A 16,499-nucleotide genomic window follows, 5' to 3' on the forward strand; every position below is an offset into this window, starting at 1 on the left:
AGAATGTTTTTTATCCCCCTGCGGTCTCACCCACAACATTTGTTTCCCATTTGACAGATTTTGGAACAGGAATTCTTGGGAGAGAAAATGATGGCTGCATGATGGTTCAAAAATAAGCTCTTTACAGAAATCCTCCACCTATCCCTCAAATCTCTCTCCCTCTCGCTCTGCTTTACTTCCTTCAACCCCCCCACACCACCTTCTCCTTTTTCCCTCTGTTGGTTTAAGTCCAAACAAAGTCACCTCATCGTGTATTGTGGGAGACATTGTAAAGTTTTCATTGAGCCCATGTGGAAGTGATTTAGCTGTAATCTCCAGTAATTGTGACTGTAACACAGAAACAGGGCTGGAACAGATTGGCCTCATATTTTTCCTTCAGGGTCACCACGGGCTTATCTCAATATTTAGCGTCTTGCCTGATTGAGTTATCATATCACATTTGCCGTTAAGAGCTGAGCGATGTCAACAACTGTAACCAGAGAGCATGAACTGTTGCCTTAAATCACGAGGAGGAAGGTTCCTGTTTGAAGAAAGGCGCGCACGTCAATGTCAGCGCGACCCTCCGAGACCTGACTTTTTTTTTTTTCCAAACGCATGACATTTAAGAGATGTGAAACAAAAAAAACAAAAAAACGCTGTTAAAAACCCCCCATTACAGCGTGACCTATCCTAGATCTGAACCCGGTTTCGTGTCACACGCGCTTTCTCTCTCTGCGCAGAAGTCCGGGAGCACTCTGCTCGGACGCCGCCGAGGTGCAAATGGTTCGTCTATACGCCTCGCTGACCCAACACCGCTCCTTCACCTCCTCTCTCCACCGCCTGCTCCTTCTTGACTCCGTCCGTCAACGCTCCGCCTCAGTCACCTCTCTCCTCTCCTCTGCACTTTTTTTTTTTTGTCTCTGTGCCCTCTCGCTCACATAATTTGCCTCTTTGTCCTCTGCTCGTCACAGTTTCCATTTTTTCCGACTTGTTGTCTCCCCGCTCCCCTCGGCCTCCTCCCCCTGCGCGCGCTCACGCGTCCTGATGAATGAGTAATCTTGTCGCATTGTACTCAACCATCCTTGTCCGTGTTCGATAATGGCTCATTTGATTCTTTCCTACCAGTGTTCGGCGGCTGGCGGCGACTGAGAGCTGGGAGCCGTGCAGTTATCATAAAGAGCGTGTCAACTGCGAAGCCACAAAGCCTACAAGTGATTAAAACCCTTCAACTCAGGGTTACTTCATCACAATCATTAGTCTTTTCTTGTCCTACCTTCTGGCTGTAAAACCCACAGAGCCTCACCCTCCCCGTCCGTTAATAATATTCACTCTGCCTCTGATACATTAGCCAGTGAATGATAGGGCAAAGCCCTGGCCTAATTGCTTTCTTCTTGTAAAGTCTCAATTCATTTCTGCTGAGGAGACACAGTGATGTGCGCACACACATGAGTCGACACACACACACACACACACACACACACACAGAACAGAACCCTGGCGCGCGCACACATCCACGCACTTACATTTACACTCACACACACAACCCCACCTTCCCCACTGCCGTTTTATGATGGATGGGGCTGAGGATGCACAGGGGAGGAGGGGAGAGAGACTATAAGACTGTATGTGCGTGTGTGTGTGTGTGTGTGTGTGTGTGTGTGTGTGTGTGTGTCGGTTGGAAAAGAAAGAAAAAGGGAGAGAGAGAGAGAGAGAGAGAGAGAAGCTGAGCTGAGAAGCTCTGATTAACGACACAGAGAAGGGGTCCCAGAGGAGCTGGGGGAAGAGCAAAACTATCTAGGGCCAGCTGAGAGAGAGCGAGAGAGAGTGTGTGTGTGTGTGAGAGAGAGAGAGAGAGAGAGAGAGGGAGGGGGGGCACAAAAAAACAGAGGTAGAAAATGGGGGCGGGGGTGTTTTCTTTTCATATGTATCATTAAAACAGATTCACAAACGCACGAAACTCTGCATATCCATCATCATCACCGTGCAAACAGGAGCACGAGTTCCACTCCCCGTTAGCCTCGCTGCTACGCGGTGCATTCCATCTCGCCTGCCTACCAGATAGGACACACACCCTTCAGATTAAATCTCCTCGCCCTCGCGATCCCGGAGCCCGCTGCCTCGGGCTTCTGTCCGCAGTGCTGTCAGAAGGGGGGAAACAGGGTGTGTGTTGCCAGAGCGCAGGCCATCACCTCTCCCTGATTGCACATGAGAGTAGAGGTAATGGGAGTGTAATAGCACCTTAAGTACCCTGCTCTCACTGACACTGGCTGTATAGCATTACCCCTTGGTCAGACTGTGTGTGTGTGGGGGGGGGGAGTGTGTGTGCATTGGCATATGTGCAAAGTTTCTTGTGTTCCTTCTGGTGTATAAGTGTCAATCTGTCCGTCTGCTGCGGATAAGTGTGTGTGTGTGTGTGTGTGTGTGTGTGTGTGTGTGTGTCTGCCGTGGGAGGAGGTTCGAGTGTGTTGTGTTTTCCCAGAGGGTCGTCTGAGCCGCGGCGATCAAAGAGAGGGATGGAGGTTAACTGACCAGACCCGAGAACCTCCACAGAAGGACCTGAGGGACTCCGCTCTGTTAGCCCAGGTACCAATCATCTGACACACACAGACACACACAAACACGCACAATCAGCGGAGCGGGAGAGTGTGGAAGGGGGCAGTTTGAGTGATCCAGAGGGAGTTAAAGATCTGTAAGGCCCAAACTAACTTTGTCACTTCGCTCATGCCGCCATAGCCTTTCACACAGTATCCATTACCTCAGATACGTTTGCTACAAAACATCAAATAGCTTTATCCCGACTCCTACCCCAGCGCTCTCACAGAGAGAGAGAGAGAGAGAGAGAGAGATGCCTTCCACTGATATGGAAGTCCTGTAAAGTGAGTATAAGTTATATAGCAGGGGTCCCTGGAGAGAGACTCAATGACTAGTCTCGTACTAGAAAGTTAGACTTGCATTTCCCCGAGTAGCTCAAAGTGACGACTCCCGCTGAAGGACTGAGAGTGGCGCACTTCTGCTGGAAGTTAAGCTGGAAGTTGTGTTGTCAAAAAGACAGGAGAGGAGAGGGGGAGGGGGGGTAAAAAAGATAAAGCGTGTTCAAGTGTGCGAACGTGTGCAAATGTGAAAAGTGCGCGAGCGGTGCAAAACGTGCGCGGGTCTGAGCGTGTGTGTGTGTGTGTGTGTGTTTGAAAATGAATGAGAGATAACCATCACAGGCAGCTGCCGCGGTGAAGAGAGACGACCAGCACCAGCTCCGTGCTGCAGGGAAGGATTCTTGAAAAACAACGCTGAATACTTGTTGATTCGTCGGATGCTCACGTCTATTCCATGTTGTCATGCAAGACAAAAATTGTGAGGGCTTTAATTCCAGACAGCCTGTCACGCAGAGATTCACATTAACACAGTAACGATATGAAAAAATGCTCTGACGCTAGTTAAAAGGAAAAAAGTTCTCGTCGTGAACAATGGTTCTGTTCAGAGTGTTTTATTATTGCAAATACATTATAATCTGAATAATTATCACTGAGGCATCAACATGTCGAGCTGAGCTTTAAATGAAAACTTGGCAGTTTTCTGTATTTTCATTAAACACCCAAAATCAACAATAATATGATCCTGCTAACGAGAAGTGTCGCCGAGGTCTTTCTCCTAAATAAATCTTTCTCTTCTTTGCGGCGGAGTAGCATAGTTTAAATTGTCAGACACAATAATCCGAAAAACAAATCCATGCTGCTCTTGCTGACATGTTCTTTCATTACCATGAACATGGGCACTGGAGTTTATTTCGAGTCGATCCCACTTCCATCCTCCTGTTGCTGGAGATGCTCATTCGACCACCAAGTATGTATTAATCCACTGCTGAAAATAGTCCCCAGCGAATGCTCTGTTGACCCCTGTTAGAGCTGCATTTGTAAATAAGTATGGCGCCCAGCTGTTTTTAGGAAATATACTGGGCTGTTTATAAAATTGAAATATGCATTTTTTTAATCTTTTTCTCAAGGATGTCTTAGAACCTGACTTTGCTGCTACTTAACACGTCGCTGCATCACTTAACTGGAGGCAGTGCTGTACTGATCGAGGCACCACATGTACACAGTTTCACTGGTGGGTGTGATTTCAATTGTTTGTGTATGTTTTCGTCCTTAATCTTTATTTTTTTTTTTTTGACCTTCTAATTATTTATTTTAATGTTTTCTTAATTATATCTTGTGTTATGTATTAGCTTTTATGATTCATTTGGTTCAAAACAATCTTGGGTGTGTGATGCGTCATTGTGTCCACGTCTGAGGGCCCTGACACTCAGTGAGCATCTGCGGCTCTCGTTTTTGTGACCTGCACCATCATCATTTATTTGATGGTGTTTACTTGTTTTTTGTAAATGTCTCTTATTTTTCCTATTTCTATGTTGTTCTGTGTTTCATCAACATTTACCCCGTTACACTTTTTTATTAATCTATTGTTTTGGGTTTTTTTTTGTCATGTTACTGTAATTTTTGAACCGTTAGCGGTAGTCACAGAAAAAGAAAGGTACTTTCTCTTGAACCTATCACTTTAGTACCCACGGTTTCACCCATTTATTATGTTTTTTTACTCATCTTTCGTCTCCGCCTCTTCACCAAAGCAACACGATACTTTTTATCAGACATGTTCTCAATAGAAAGTGACTATATTAGTGATAGTCTGTGTAAAAATGACGCTGCTTTATCAGAACAATGGTTAATTTATTTGCAATCAAAGTCAACTCTGACTCTCCGATCTTTCTCAAAGAGCGCTGTATAATTTTGTATGCAAAAGTCTCGTGGAACAGCTATATAAGACTTTACTCACATACTTCCGCACACCTGGTCAGTCACAGTGGAAAGTGTGTGACAGCCGTCAGGGAGTCTTGGAAAGGTACAAAAATGGTCCGACACGGCAGCTCTCTGTTGAAACATCGGGAGAGCGTCGTTAGAGAAGCTTCGGATGCTGCTGAATGATCCAACGAGATCTTTGTTTAAAGCGGAACGAGACGATCATCCTTTAATGTTGGCAAATTGCATCTTTGTGTATGTTCGAATCCTTTACCTGTGATAATGCTCTGATATGTTTTTTTACCCCAGTGTTGCAGAGCAGAAAAATAAAGATGTATGCGGGAGAAACACTCTAGCAAACTCACTCAAAGAACAGTACTTGAGTAAATATACTTAATTACTTTCCACCACTGCTGCGGTGTAGTGTGACTGTTGCTGCCTTGCTGCATTTCCTGTATGTGAGGAATGGTCAACTGTCCTTTCCGTGAAATAAACAAAGTATATCCTCTTCTCTCAAGTTAAACATGACCCCGACGATGACATTGAGAGCCAGGCTGTTTGGATAGGTGATGGTGGCATGTGTGTTTCTGTGTGTGTGTGTGTGTGTGTTTGTGTGTGTGTGTGTGTGTGTGTGTGTGTGTGCATGCATGGGGGTGGAGGCACAGGGTCCTGCTGCTGGGTAACATCTCTGTCAGGACGGCTTTGCTCCATCAGCGCCCTCGCTCTCCGCGCACACACACACGCACACACTCCATCAGCACCCGCTCAGGGCCCATCAGTCGCAGCGGAGCACATGTGGCTGGAGTATTCCAAACAAAGCTTTATAAAGAGCTCAACTTAGACGGCTCGATGTGACAGTCAGGGCACTAATGACGCCTGGAGACCGCTAAATACGCCATTGACAGACCAACGGCCTGCATGCCATGCACACACACACACACACACACACACACACACACACACACACACAGACACACACGCACATCAACACACAGGGTCTCGTTCTGGCATGCACCGACAAACTCTTGCAATCACTGTGGCCGGGGTGGAACACATGCTCCCCGCTGCAAACACACAAAAACCGACACACACACCTTGTGCCCAAGGGCATCTGTCCGCAGCCTAAGAGCTCCCAACTGTTGAGGAAAAACAGCTCAATTAAGCTCAGTGGAGGAACTAACGAAATACATCTATACATGCGCACACACACACACACACACATACACACACACACACCACCCACTCGCATACACACAGTCGCGTTCGCATTGATCCTTTCCCAGTCTGTGGCTCTAATTGGTGTGTTGATGATACTGTGAGAGTGTGGGATCCTTCAGGCAAACATAGAATGACTTCCAGCTCTTTATTTCTCATTTAAAAGTTGAAATACACCCACAAACCTCTCCCGGTCGCATGCTGCAAACTATATTCCACCTGATATTTTTTTCTTTTGAGATTCCTTTTCTTATGTCTGGGGTTTAATCTAATTTCTCCCAGTATGTGATAATGCCAAAACCCGAGATCACTCCAGGATCACAAAAACAAAAAAAAAGAAAGAAAACCACAGCACGGCAGCACACACTCGGCAGCCTTCAAATCAGAGCATTCGTGTGCCATGAATATCTAATAGCTTGATGATTTTGTTGCTCCCAGTAGATTGAAGAGTTGTAAAAAAAAAAAAAAAACATCTATCCATCATGTGCATGTCCATTAAAACTACACACACCAGTGTTCAGTGAGCAACTTCGCTTTGAATGCACACGCATGCATGCGCACGCAGAAGGTTGCAGTTCAAGTTATCGAGAGCAAATGGGGTACAGTTATTTCCATAAAGGGTCTCAGTGGGTCTCAAGGATCTCTACTCCCGCCGACTGGGAGCGATTTAGCGTAGCACACACTGGTATATTAGTAACTGAAGATGTCTGGGGACAAGGCTGCGCTCTCTAAAACCCTACCCCTCCTCTGTGACCTCCAGAGCATTCACAACTGGGACCGGGAGGCACTCTCCATCTTTTTGCCGTCTCTCTTTCGCTGACTCTCTCGGTTTTGTTCTCTCTTTTCGCTTTGACTTTTGGTTCCCTCTTTTTTAATTTTTTTTTTTACTTTCTTGAGAGGAGGGTTATCTTTTTTTGTCCATATATACATATATATAAATTATTTTTCTCCTTTCTCTCTTTCCAGTCCAACCACCCTATTTTTCCACATTTCTCTCACTCGCTCTTTTACATCCATCCTCTCTCTCTCTCTCTCTCTCTCTCTCTCTCTCTCTCTCTCTCTCTCTCACCCCCCCTCCCTCACTCCCTCCTTGGCCCCAGGGACGGACTGCTGATAGACTGTGTACACCAGCTGCCCAGGGGCTATTTTTAAGGAGCATTTGTCCTTCTCCTTCCCTCTGGAGACTGACTCAACCCAACAACATCTCGTCCGCGCACGCTCACATGTGCACACTAACGCATACACACACACACACACACACACACACACACACACACGGGCATTAACACATGCACTCATTAGCCCATGAGCATGCATGCCCCACACTTTCTCTCTCTCACACACATCCTCCGTCCAAGGGCATTCTGTAAATGTGAGGGCAGCTTGTAGCGCCGAAGCCTGCTGCTTAACTGCACAGGAGCCCAGGCGCTCCCCGGCCGGCCTCAGAGGGCTCATAAAGCTCCCCTCCTCCTCCTCCCAGGGCCTGGCTAATACTCTCCCTTGTTCTAACCCTGCCTAACAATAGTTTGTGAAACAATACTGTAAAAAACTGTTGCCGAGTATTGCGTCAGGCTGCTTTCATCACTAAACCCACAGCAGCCAATAGGGGCCCTTGAATAATGCATACAGGAAGTCGGAAGATTCGAGTTCCGCGGCAACCTGCAAACTGCAGCTTTACACCGCTGTGCGTCTGTCTAAATTGATCCTGCCAATTTAAAATGGACGGAAATAGACTCCTAAAGCCTAAAAATACATAGCAGAGAGAGTGGTCGAGGAAAATGTTCTGAATAATGTAATTGCTGCCGACACAATCCTGAAGAATTCGGAATTTATTTTTCGATTTTCATTTGTAACCTCGGTGATAATAGTAAAGGAGTTTTGTTAACAAGCCGCTAAATTATGTTCAAAGCCTTGAGATCTAGGCTGCGAACCTCACTTCTCTTTGTGTCGTGTTCAGCCGACGCCGCTCAAAGCAAATGTAAAATGAATCCTCAAACAACTGCTCCAGCAACCTCGTTAAGGCATTATTTACTTTCATCGTTAGCCAAAGAAGAGGACACTAAAAATCTGTCAGCAGCCCCGAAACGCCTGCTCGAGTGTCTGAGCACTGTTTAATTGTGCCATTTATCAGCCAAAAAAGCCTACACACTCATAAATAAACACAATGCCCGTGCAGAGGAATTATAAAAATGTCACGGCGAGCCCCACGAGTGAGGCCAGCGTTGATGCATATTAAGCGATTTAGTTGGTGAAGGAGTGGAGCAAAAAAAAATATGATGGTTAATTTAAGAGTCATTAAAATTGTATGAATGTGCATTGCGCTTGCTTAGAGTGGGATTTTCTCTGATCGGTAACGAAGAGGGAGAAAGAGCAATACAAGCTGCCACACATTGTGGTCTATAAACTCACTGATTGATCATGGTGGAGGCGAGCGAACCTGAGAGGGAGGCCCAATCAATGTTTCTGAGACTGGGGAGTATGTGTGTGTGTGTGTGTGTGTGTCTGGGCATGTGTGGGTGCAAGTATGTGTGAGTGTTTTTTTTTTGTTGTTGTTGTATGTGCGTGTGTGTGGACTGTTTTGTCTGTGTCTGTTTACAACCTTGTGAATTTCATACATATTGAGGCGCATGCTTGTGTGTGAGTGCATGATTTTGTGTGTGTGTGTGTGTGTGTGTGTGTGTGTGTGTGTGTGTGTGTGAGATTGTGTGATTGTGTGCTTTCCTTCATTTGAGGAAAGACAATGTTCTACATTCCACAGGGGAACAGAGTCATTACCGAAGCAGAAACTCAAGCCTGGAGGCCACGGCTCTGCATGTAGTGTGAATAGATCGAGCTAGTTTCTCGCTGAGACGTGCTGTAGAACACACACTCCGCCATTACCAGTGCCCTGCAGTTCAAACCTCACTCCCACCTTGTTGCAGCTGGGGGAAAATAGGTAAAGTTGACGGAAAACAAAGTCTCGCCGTCGCGGCTCTCTCGCTGAGGTTCAGGCACAAACACCGCAGACTCCTTAGATTATTGTAAATCAGATCTAAAGTGAGTGTTGAGTGGACGTTTGTGAGGTGACATGTAGATCCAGAAGCGGATCCGTCTGTGGGCTTGTTTGACCCACCTCAGAGGGGCAGCAGTGAAGCCCTCTGCTGCCCTCTGTTGGTCGCCAAACCTCTCCCTACACACCCTGCCCACACAGCCAGCCAGCCAGCCAGCGCAGGTATGGACATATGGCAGCTGTCTATCAGCACATTAACAGGTGTGTGAGTGATTCCTCCCTCTCCCTCTCGACTCCTCTCCCCTTTGTGAATTTCCCCTCCTGGCATGAAGCAAACAAAGTGTGGCTTGGGTTAATTTCCCCTGTTGCTGACAAACACAGGTCATTAGCATGGCCCACAGGAAACTATTGTTCCATCATAATAGATGGCAATCAGAGGTGAAGTCTGATAACGCCTGCTGTCACCTGATGCTCCGTCTGTTTTGAGCTCTCGTTCCCACTCGCTCACTTTTTCCCATGTGTTAAAAAAGCACAAGTGCAGCTGCTGTGCGATCGACTCACACGCGGATTGTACATTTCTCAGTAATTTGTAGTTGTTGTTTTTTTTCTTTTACTCTTGTACTCTTAGACACTAAATTAGGCATGACATATCTGGGTTGCGATAGCCCTATAACACAATAGTTAATGCCTCTATACAGCCCTGCATCTGCTTTGATAACACACACACACAAACACACACATACAGACACACTTCCTTTTATAACCTCCATCTGTGCCTGTTTTTAAAGAATTCTCTCTTTCCATTCCACATACATCCATTCACATTTCAGACCTTTTTTTTTTTTACTTCCTTGGTCCAGATCCCTTTCTGCATTTTTCTGGCATCCTTCTAGTAGCACCGACGTGTTTCCAGGACCTGCAGTCAGAAAACATTGTTATAGACTTCCTGTATGCGCGCAGTGTGGCACAATAACAGTTGATTTTGATTGACACCCTCGGTGATGTGTAAAAAAAAAAAAAGATATGAATATTTACAGTATTAGTATTAGTCATGGTAAAAATTCCAGTCACATCACATACGTACGCTTAAACCACCCTTGATCTATAAACAGACTGAGAATGAAGGGCCTTGATTGGCTGAGGGGATGATTGACAGCTGAACGAGTGGAACCTTTGAATGTGAAACTCAAAGGAAAGATGGGAAGCGTGTTTGTGCGGGTCCCAAGGGGGGAAAAGCCTGGGTTTCACACACACGCACACACGCACACATGCACATATGCGCGCGCACACACACACACATTGTGATCTTGCTCTACTTTGGGCTGTGCTCCACATGAAAGCATCGATGCTTCCTGCTGTTTGAGACGAGCTGTGTGTTGCTCTGCAACAGAACATGCAGGTCTGTATATACATGTAGACGGACAGGTCTGTGTGGAGACCAGAGCAGGTGAGATTGTACCCATACACAGCTCCTTGGCCTTTGTGGAATACCTCATTTCCTGTTTCTCTCATCCTCTGAGTCTGTCTTTTTATATTTCTTTTTCCTCTCTCTTTCTTCTTCTTTGTCTTTCCTTTTCATCTTCTTCTTCTTCTTTCCTTTTCTTCTTCCTATTTCCTTTTCTTCTTCTTCTTCCTATTTCCTTTTCTTCTTCTTCCTTTTTCCTTTTCTTCTTCTTCTTGTCCCCAGAGAGACGATGAATGAGTTTCATTCACATCTTCAGGTAACTCAAAACAGCAAAATAACATTTTTCCATTCAGCTTTTAGCATGTATCTTTCTCGTGCTCATTCTAATATGAAGAAAAATATCCAGATGTTGTATCTACAGATTTAAAATCAGTAACATTTCCTAACGCGGTGTTTCTCTCTGTCAGCCTGCTACTGACTCATCATTCCCTCAAAATACTATTTAATATAGGAAGTGAACGCATCACCGTGTTCTACAAATGGCTCTCCACAAATACGGAGGCTCTGTGCCCTTGACTATCCCCCTGCTGAAAGTGAGTCTTAGCCAATTAACAACGTCTTCCACTAGGTCTGCACGCACGCACGCAAACACACACACACGTGCACTTGCGCACACCCAAAACCTCGCAGCTCATGGGACTAAACCTCATTAACTGCTCTGAGACAGACACTCTCTCTTTAATCAATCCTTTTCTAAGACTTGCGTGCACATGGAGGAACGGTGACAATACAACACAAGCGTGCGCGCACACACACACACACATAAACACACACATATGTGGTGAGAGAGAGGCTTGGATACATTCACACCCAGATCTCCCAGAGAGAAAAACATGGTCATTTGCCAGGGTGATTCAACTCTAAAACACCCTAATTACATCGACAAAGCCACTTTGTTTTGGTGCTGGATAAAATGTGAATGATTTAGCATATTATTATTATGCCTCTGAAATATTAACCAACCCCGAGGGACTTTATCTGCTCTTTTAAATATATGCAAATTATTTTATTTTGGTTTGGTTTGTTTCCAGTGACTTTTGTGAATTGTGTTTGGATAATTAAATGAGTGCGCGCAGATGTAGAATCGCAGGCAGTGCCGGCACGATATGATGATCTGCCAGATTAGCATACAAAGTAGGAATGTTGCACCTCGACTGCTAATCGACTAACTTTTGTTTTCGCTTCAACCTTGACCTATTTGAAACACCCACCCTGCGTCTGGCCTTGGAGTGGGAATGTAAATACCGCTTCCCTGACTTTTAATTGATAAGACTCATTTGATATTGTCCTTCATTGCGAGCGCCTCTCATTTCGCTTGTGTCAGGCTCTTCCAATTATGACTGTGCTCCTATCTCTCTCTCTCTGTCTTTCCCTCTCTGAGCTTTTTCATACAGCTCCACTGGAGATCTACTGCACCACGCACTGACTTAGCACTCTCAACGCAGAGCGAAAATGCTCTCGGTGAACCAGGTACAATCATCTCCCGTCCGAGGTTGAGAAGTTCTCTCGAATGACGTAGTGGACCTGGAACAGTTGATGTGCAGAGTGCCAACATTTCAGCTCTGTCTTACTTCACTGATTGCCTTGTGAATCCCTGATGGGTTCCGCTTCGTACATAATCATTTCCCTAACATGGGATAATTTCATTCTATTACTCTAACAACAGCGCAAACAAATTGCCTACGTAATTTATTGTGCCAATAATAGCAAAAACAGATGTGGTAATGGCACTGCGGCTTTCCAACCTCACATTTATATGGACTTAAACCAAACTGGATGTAATCGTTAAAATACATTTATGAACACACAACCTCAGGCTCACACGGAGCATTTTTGTCTGTGTCCGAGCATGCGGAATTATGTTTTTTTTTTTTGGCAAAGTGGTCATCTTCAAGCGTCTGTTTCTTGGTTGCACCCAAGCAGCTCCAGGTCTTTTTCCCTAACAGTCCCCCTTCCGTGCCCGGCTTCTCTCCAGGTCTTTTATCACAACTTCCCTTCAGCTTTTCCACAGTTTTCTGCTTATCGGGATGAATTTCCTGTGAGGAGGTTCGAGACACAAACAACATCCATGTATCTCTGCGGTTGTGTTATCTTTGCTCGTACTGCGCCTCACTTCCTACCGTCCCTCTCCCGCACTCTCCCCTCTACCTCTCCATTCACCGGTGTTCCATATGCCCTCTAAAGCCCTCTGCTCTGTCCCATTTCTCCCATTGCCTCAGGTCCTTTTTGACACCCCTGGCACGTTAATGGGCCAATCAGAGACACTGTCCTTGAGAATCTCACTTTGGCTCATTTTCATATCCCCCTCTTCTCTCTCTCGCTCAGATTTATAACCTCTGCTGCTTACAGCTCCAGATGTTTTGTTCTGGGTTTTACTCTCTGTAATTGCTAATTCAATCTGGTTGTAAAGGAGCAGATGCTCTCAGGACTTGAGCATACCTGTGTGGGTCTCTCCGCGTGCATGCGCGTCGGCTTTCTCGCCCCTCGTACAAAAGCAACAGGATTTACTGTAACGTCCCGACTCATAAACATAAGCCGTCGCAATTACACCGAGCTCATTTCCTCATGTAGGGGGAATAAGACAACGGCGGTTTCGACTTGCAAAGTATTGCACACTGGCATCAACTTCCATTATACTCTGAATTACTGTCACCCTTAAATCACCGCCGCTGAGGTTTGCTGGTTTAGCAGGACTGACAGTTGGCTTCGGAGGTCTAAACTGTGGTGGGAGCCTCTCTCATCAGCCTCCTCATGTGTTTTTTTATCATCTTCCATCCTTTTTCTCACCAGGGAAAGTGGCAACCCGGTCCAGTTTGGAGAGAAAAATAAACAGACTGGTTATCCACAAGAATGTGAATGCTACTTTAGCCCCATTAGGAACATCTGTGTGTGCGGTTTGAGATCACACTGGGTTGTCTGCGCGACTTTGAACGTATGACAAGCGGCCTCATTGTTTTAGCATATTCAATACATACTGCGCCAGATCTGCTTGCACACATATTTACTTACACATTTACATGAAAGTGCCCGCACTCACACACCGGTCTCCAGCTCACATGCCCACACACATGCACCACAGTGGACCTGTCATGTGTCATGGAGACAGGGGTCAGATACTGTGTGATGTGTGTGGGGGTTATATCGCTTGGGAACAGGACTAAAGATCTCACCGAGGCTGCAGGAGGGCCAACAATAACAGCCTGAAATATAACAGCAGCGAAAGAAACCTCGCTCTGACAGGAGGGAAGCTGGGCCCCAGCGAGTGACTCCACAGATCTGCGGGCACAGAGATGGGCGGGAGCGTTAATTCATAGCTAATGTGCAAAACAAAGAACATTGTTTTCTAATGACATTGTAAATCTGGAGAGAGAGAGAGAGAGAGAGAGAGAGAGAGAGAGAGAGAGAGAGAGAGAGAGAGAGAAGAAGTGTTTCAAGAGATTGGAAGCACATGTTCGCGGAGGGAGAATAAAAGGGCCCAGTCTGTTTTGTGCACATTGATGTTCTGACCACATTTGTCATGGGAACTTCAGTCATGTAAACACACAGCCTCGACCCAGCGGTCGCACCGACTGACACATACACACACACGCTCGACATTGAACACACTCACCCCTCCTGTACCAGAGAAGTCAGAGTGCCCCCTAGTGCTGCTTGTGTTACCATTACATCATGTTTATGTGGCTTACTTTTTCATCTCCTTCAACTCCAAAGTTGTTAGTGACAACTTGGTCTCGGTAGACCAAATTGATGATCAACCAAGGAGCGAGATGATGAATGGAGCACGGTTATAAAATATGAAATATCAAGGAAAGGCAGACTTTTTTGTTCCCCCCCCCCCTTTACAAAGACGGAATGTGGGTCTACAAGATTTCTTACAGAGAATGTTTTTGCTTCCCTCTTTTTTTCTAAAATTAAAACTCAGCACAATTTAACCACATAAATATTGTTTGAGATCAGGTTTCTAGCTCAGTTGCGAAGGACCACGCTGCGTTCAAAACAAAGACCGGCCACAGCAAACACACACACACACACACACACACACACACACACACACACACACACACACACACACGTCCCATACATGAGTGTACAGAATTCTGATCTTTAAGGACACTTGGGGGTTTTTCAATCAAAGCTCTGATTGAATACTTTGCCTTCCTCAGCACTCACACACTCACAAATACACGCACATTGTTGACAGAGAGTGTCTTGAGCAACATCATTTGCCACTTAGGCCCCTCCCCGAGGACCGTGCCATTCTTAATGCGTGGCAGATAGGTTGATAGCTCTGGTTTCTGTCGAGAAGTGCACGTCAATCAACAGCTCGCGTCAACGTCACCAAGGCAAAGTGTTTCTGAAAGATCTTTTTACTGAGTGCCTTTTCCATCCATCCTCCTCCAACCCACACACTCACACATGCACAAACACACACACACACACACACATACGCACACACAGCCATTTCCATCTCGGCAATCACTTCTCCTAGAGTTCTCCTCTTCGGACGTGTAACAGTAATTGAGGTTGCTCCCTTGGGTGCGGTGCATTCTGGGCCGTTAAGTGCTGTTTCTTGTTGTTTTTTTCTCAAATGGGTTGTATTTTGGCTATTGTGTTGTTTCTTCCTGCTCTCCTATAGAAGTGTAAGCCGTGGGCCATATTTACACGTATCATTAGAGAATAGAGACCCTGTCAGATGCGAGGCCATCCGAGGGGCTTATCTCACCCACTGGAATATCAATCAATACGACAAAGAGTCTTAATACTTCTGGTATACGCCCAGTCACAGGAGAATCAGGAAAACATCCCGGCCAGGATGAGTCGTTTAATTCTGCCTTTACAAAAATGGACAACTGTGGAAAAACTGTTTTTTTTTTCTTACCCGTGTCTACTTAAGATGACACTCAGTCAGTCAAGGGTGTTCTCTCGCCACGCTGACCTCCCTGTTCACCACATCAGGCCTGGCTTGAGTACACCCCGTGACCTTTGAGTGCGTTGATGACGTTGTCCGTCCAGAAGAGGGAGTGATTGATCTGGATTGACACAAACAGCTAGTGCCCTGCCTGGCCTGTCACACAGCATCACTGGGTCATTGTAGCATGCTTGAATGCCAGATGAGGAGGGGATGGAGAACACACGGGGTGGCGACCCGCTGATGAGGAGGCAGGAACGCCTACAGCTTCTGGAGAAGCTGGAACACATTTGGACAAAAAAGACAGGTTTTACAACAGAGCACGATGAGCAGCGTGGAGGGAAAGTCAGAGGAATGTTGCCTCTACATGGGAACAATAAATACAGAATTAAATGTTAGAAAATTGGCTGGTCTGGATAATACAGCCTAACAGGTACTTTGTTTCTAAAGCAGATACAGATCTTAATATTCCATAGTGTAAAAATAATCAACTTTTTTCATTTTTTGTATAAAAACAAAACACACATTTCTGATAAGGTTAAACGTGTCTTTTCTTATTCTCTTTAAAGAAAACGTGACACTTTGAAATATAAACTTATCAACGCTCTTTGACAGAGGAACTCAATATCATTACCATTTTGAAACGACCTCAAAAATATATTTGGTTATGTTTGATCTTCATTTTCATGTTATGGATCAGCATGTACAGCCGATACCAACGTACCTGCGCTAACACAGTACCACTCATTTTCTACTGGATCAACCACTTCATGCATCACTAGCACACAAAACACAGCGCCTGTACTTTGTCCTGTTAAGATCTATGCAAAACCACAACACGACTGCCTCTTGGCCCGCATATCGTAGTTAAACTAAAGTAGCAATAACGTAGTGTAGTACTAGAACTCCAGCATGTACATTTTAAGGGAAAAGTACAAAAGTATTACCATCAATATATACGTAAAAGTACCAAAAGCAAAAGTATACAATATGCAGAATGGCATATTTCAGAATTATGTATTTACATGTGTGCAGTATTTTATTGGATTATAAACAGTGATGCATTAGTGTGTTCATCATTTTAATATTGAAGCCGGCAGTGTTGTTTAAGGTACCCAAAAGTCATATTTGAGTACATTTTCCATATATTTACAT

General features: G+C 45.3%; 1 long non-coding RNA gene across 3 annotated transcripts in view; it reads right to left on the minus strand.

Moving 5' to 3' along the window:
* The window catches only part of LOC119007362, a 35,651-nt gene that overhangs the window by 17,344 nt on the left and 1,808 nt on the right, over nucleotides 1-16,499 (minus strand). Inside the window, exons 2-5 of one of the 3 annotated variants that reach the window (XR_005071109.1) lie at nucleotides 15,315-15,623; nucleotides 13,606-13,711; nucleotides 13,445-13,519; nucleotides 9,568-9,886 (exon numbers count right to left, since the gene is read on the minus strand). This is a non-coding gene — a long non-coding RNA (uncharacterized LOC119007362). Of the gene's footprint in view, nucleotides 1-9,567; nucleotides 9,887-13,444; nucleotides 13,520-13,605; nucleotides 13,712-15,314; nucleotides 15,624-16,499 lie in introns of those variants that run through there. The other 2 variants (XR_005071108.1, XR_005071107.1) reach the window with 2 other exon arrangements.

This window comes from Acanthopagrus latus, chromosome 18, assembly GCF_904848185.1.
Source record: "Acanthopagrus latus isolate v.2019 chromosome 18, fAcaLat1.1, whole genome shotgun sequence".
NCBI lineage: Eukaryota > Metazoa > Chordata > Actinopteri > Spariformes > Sparidae > Acanthopagrus > Acanthopagrus latus.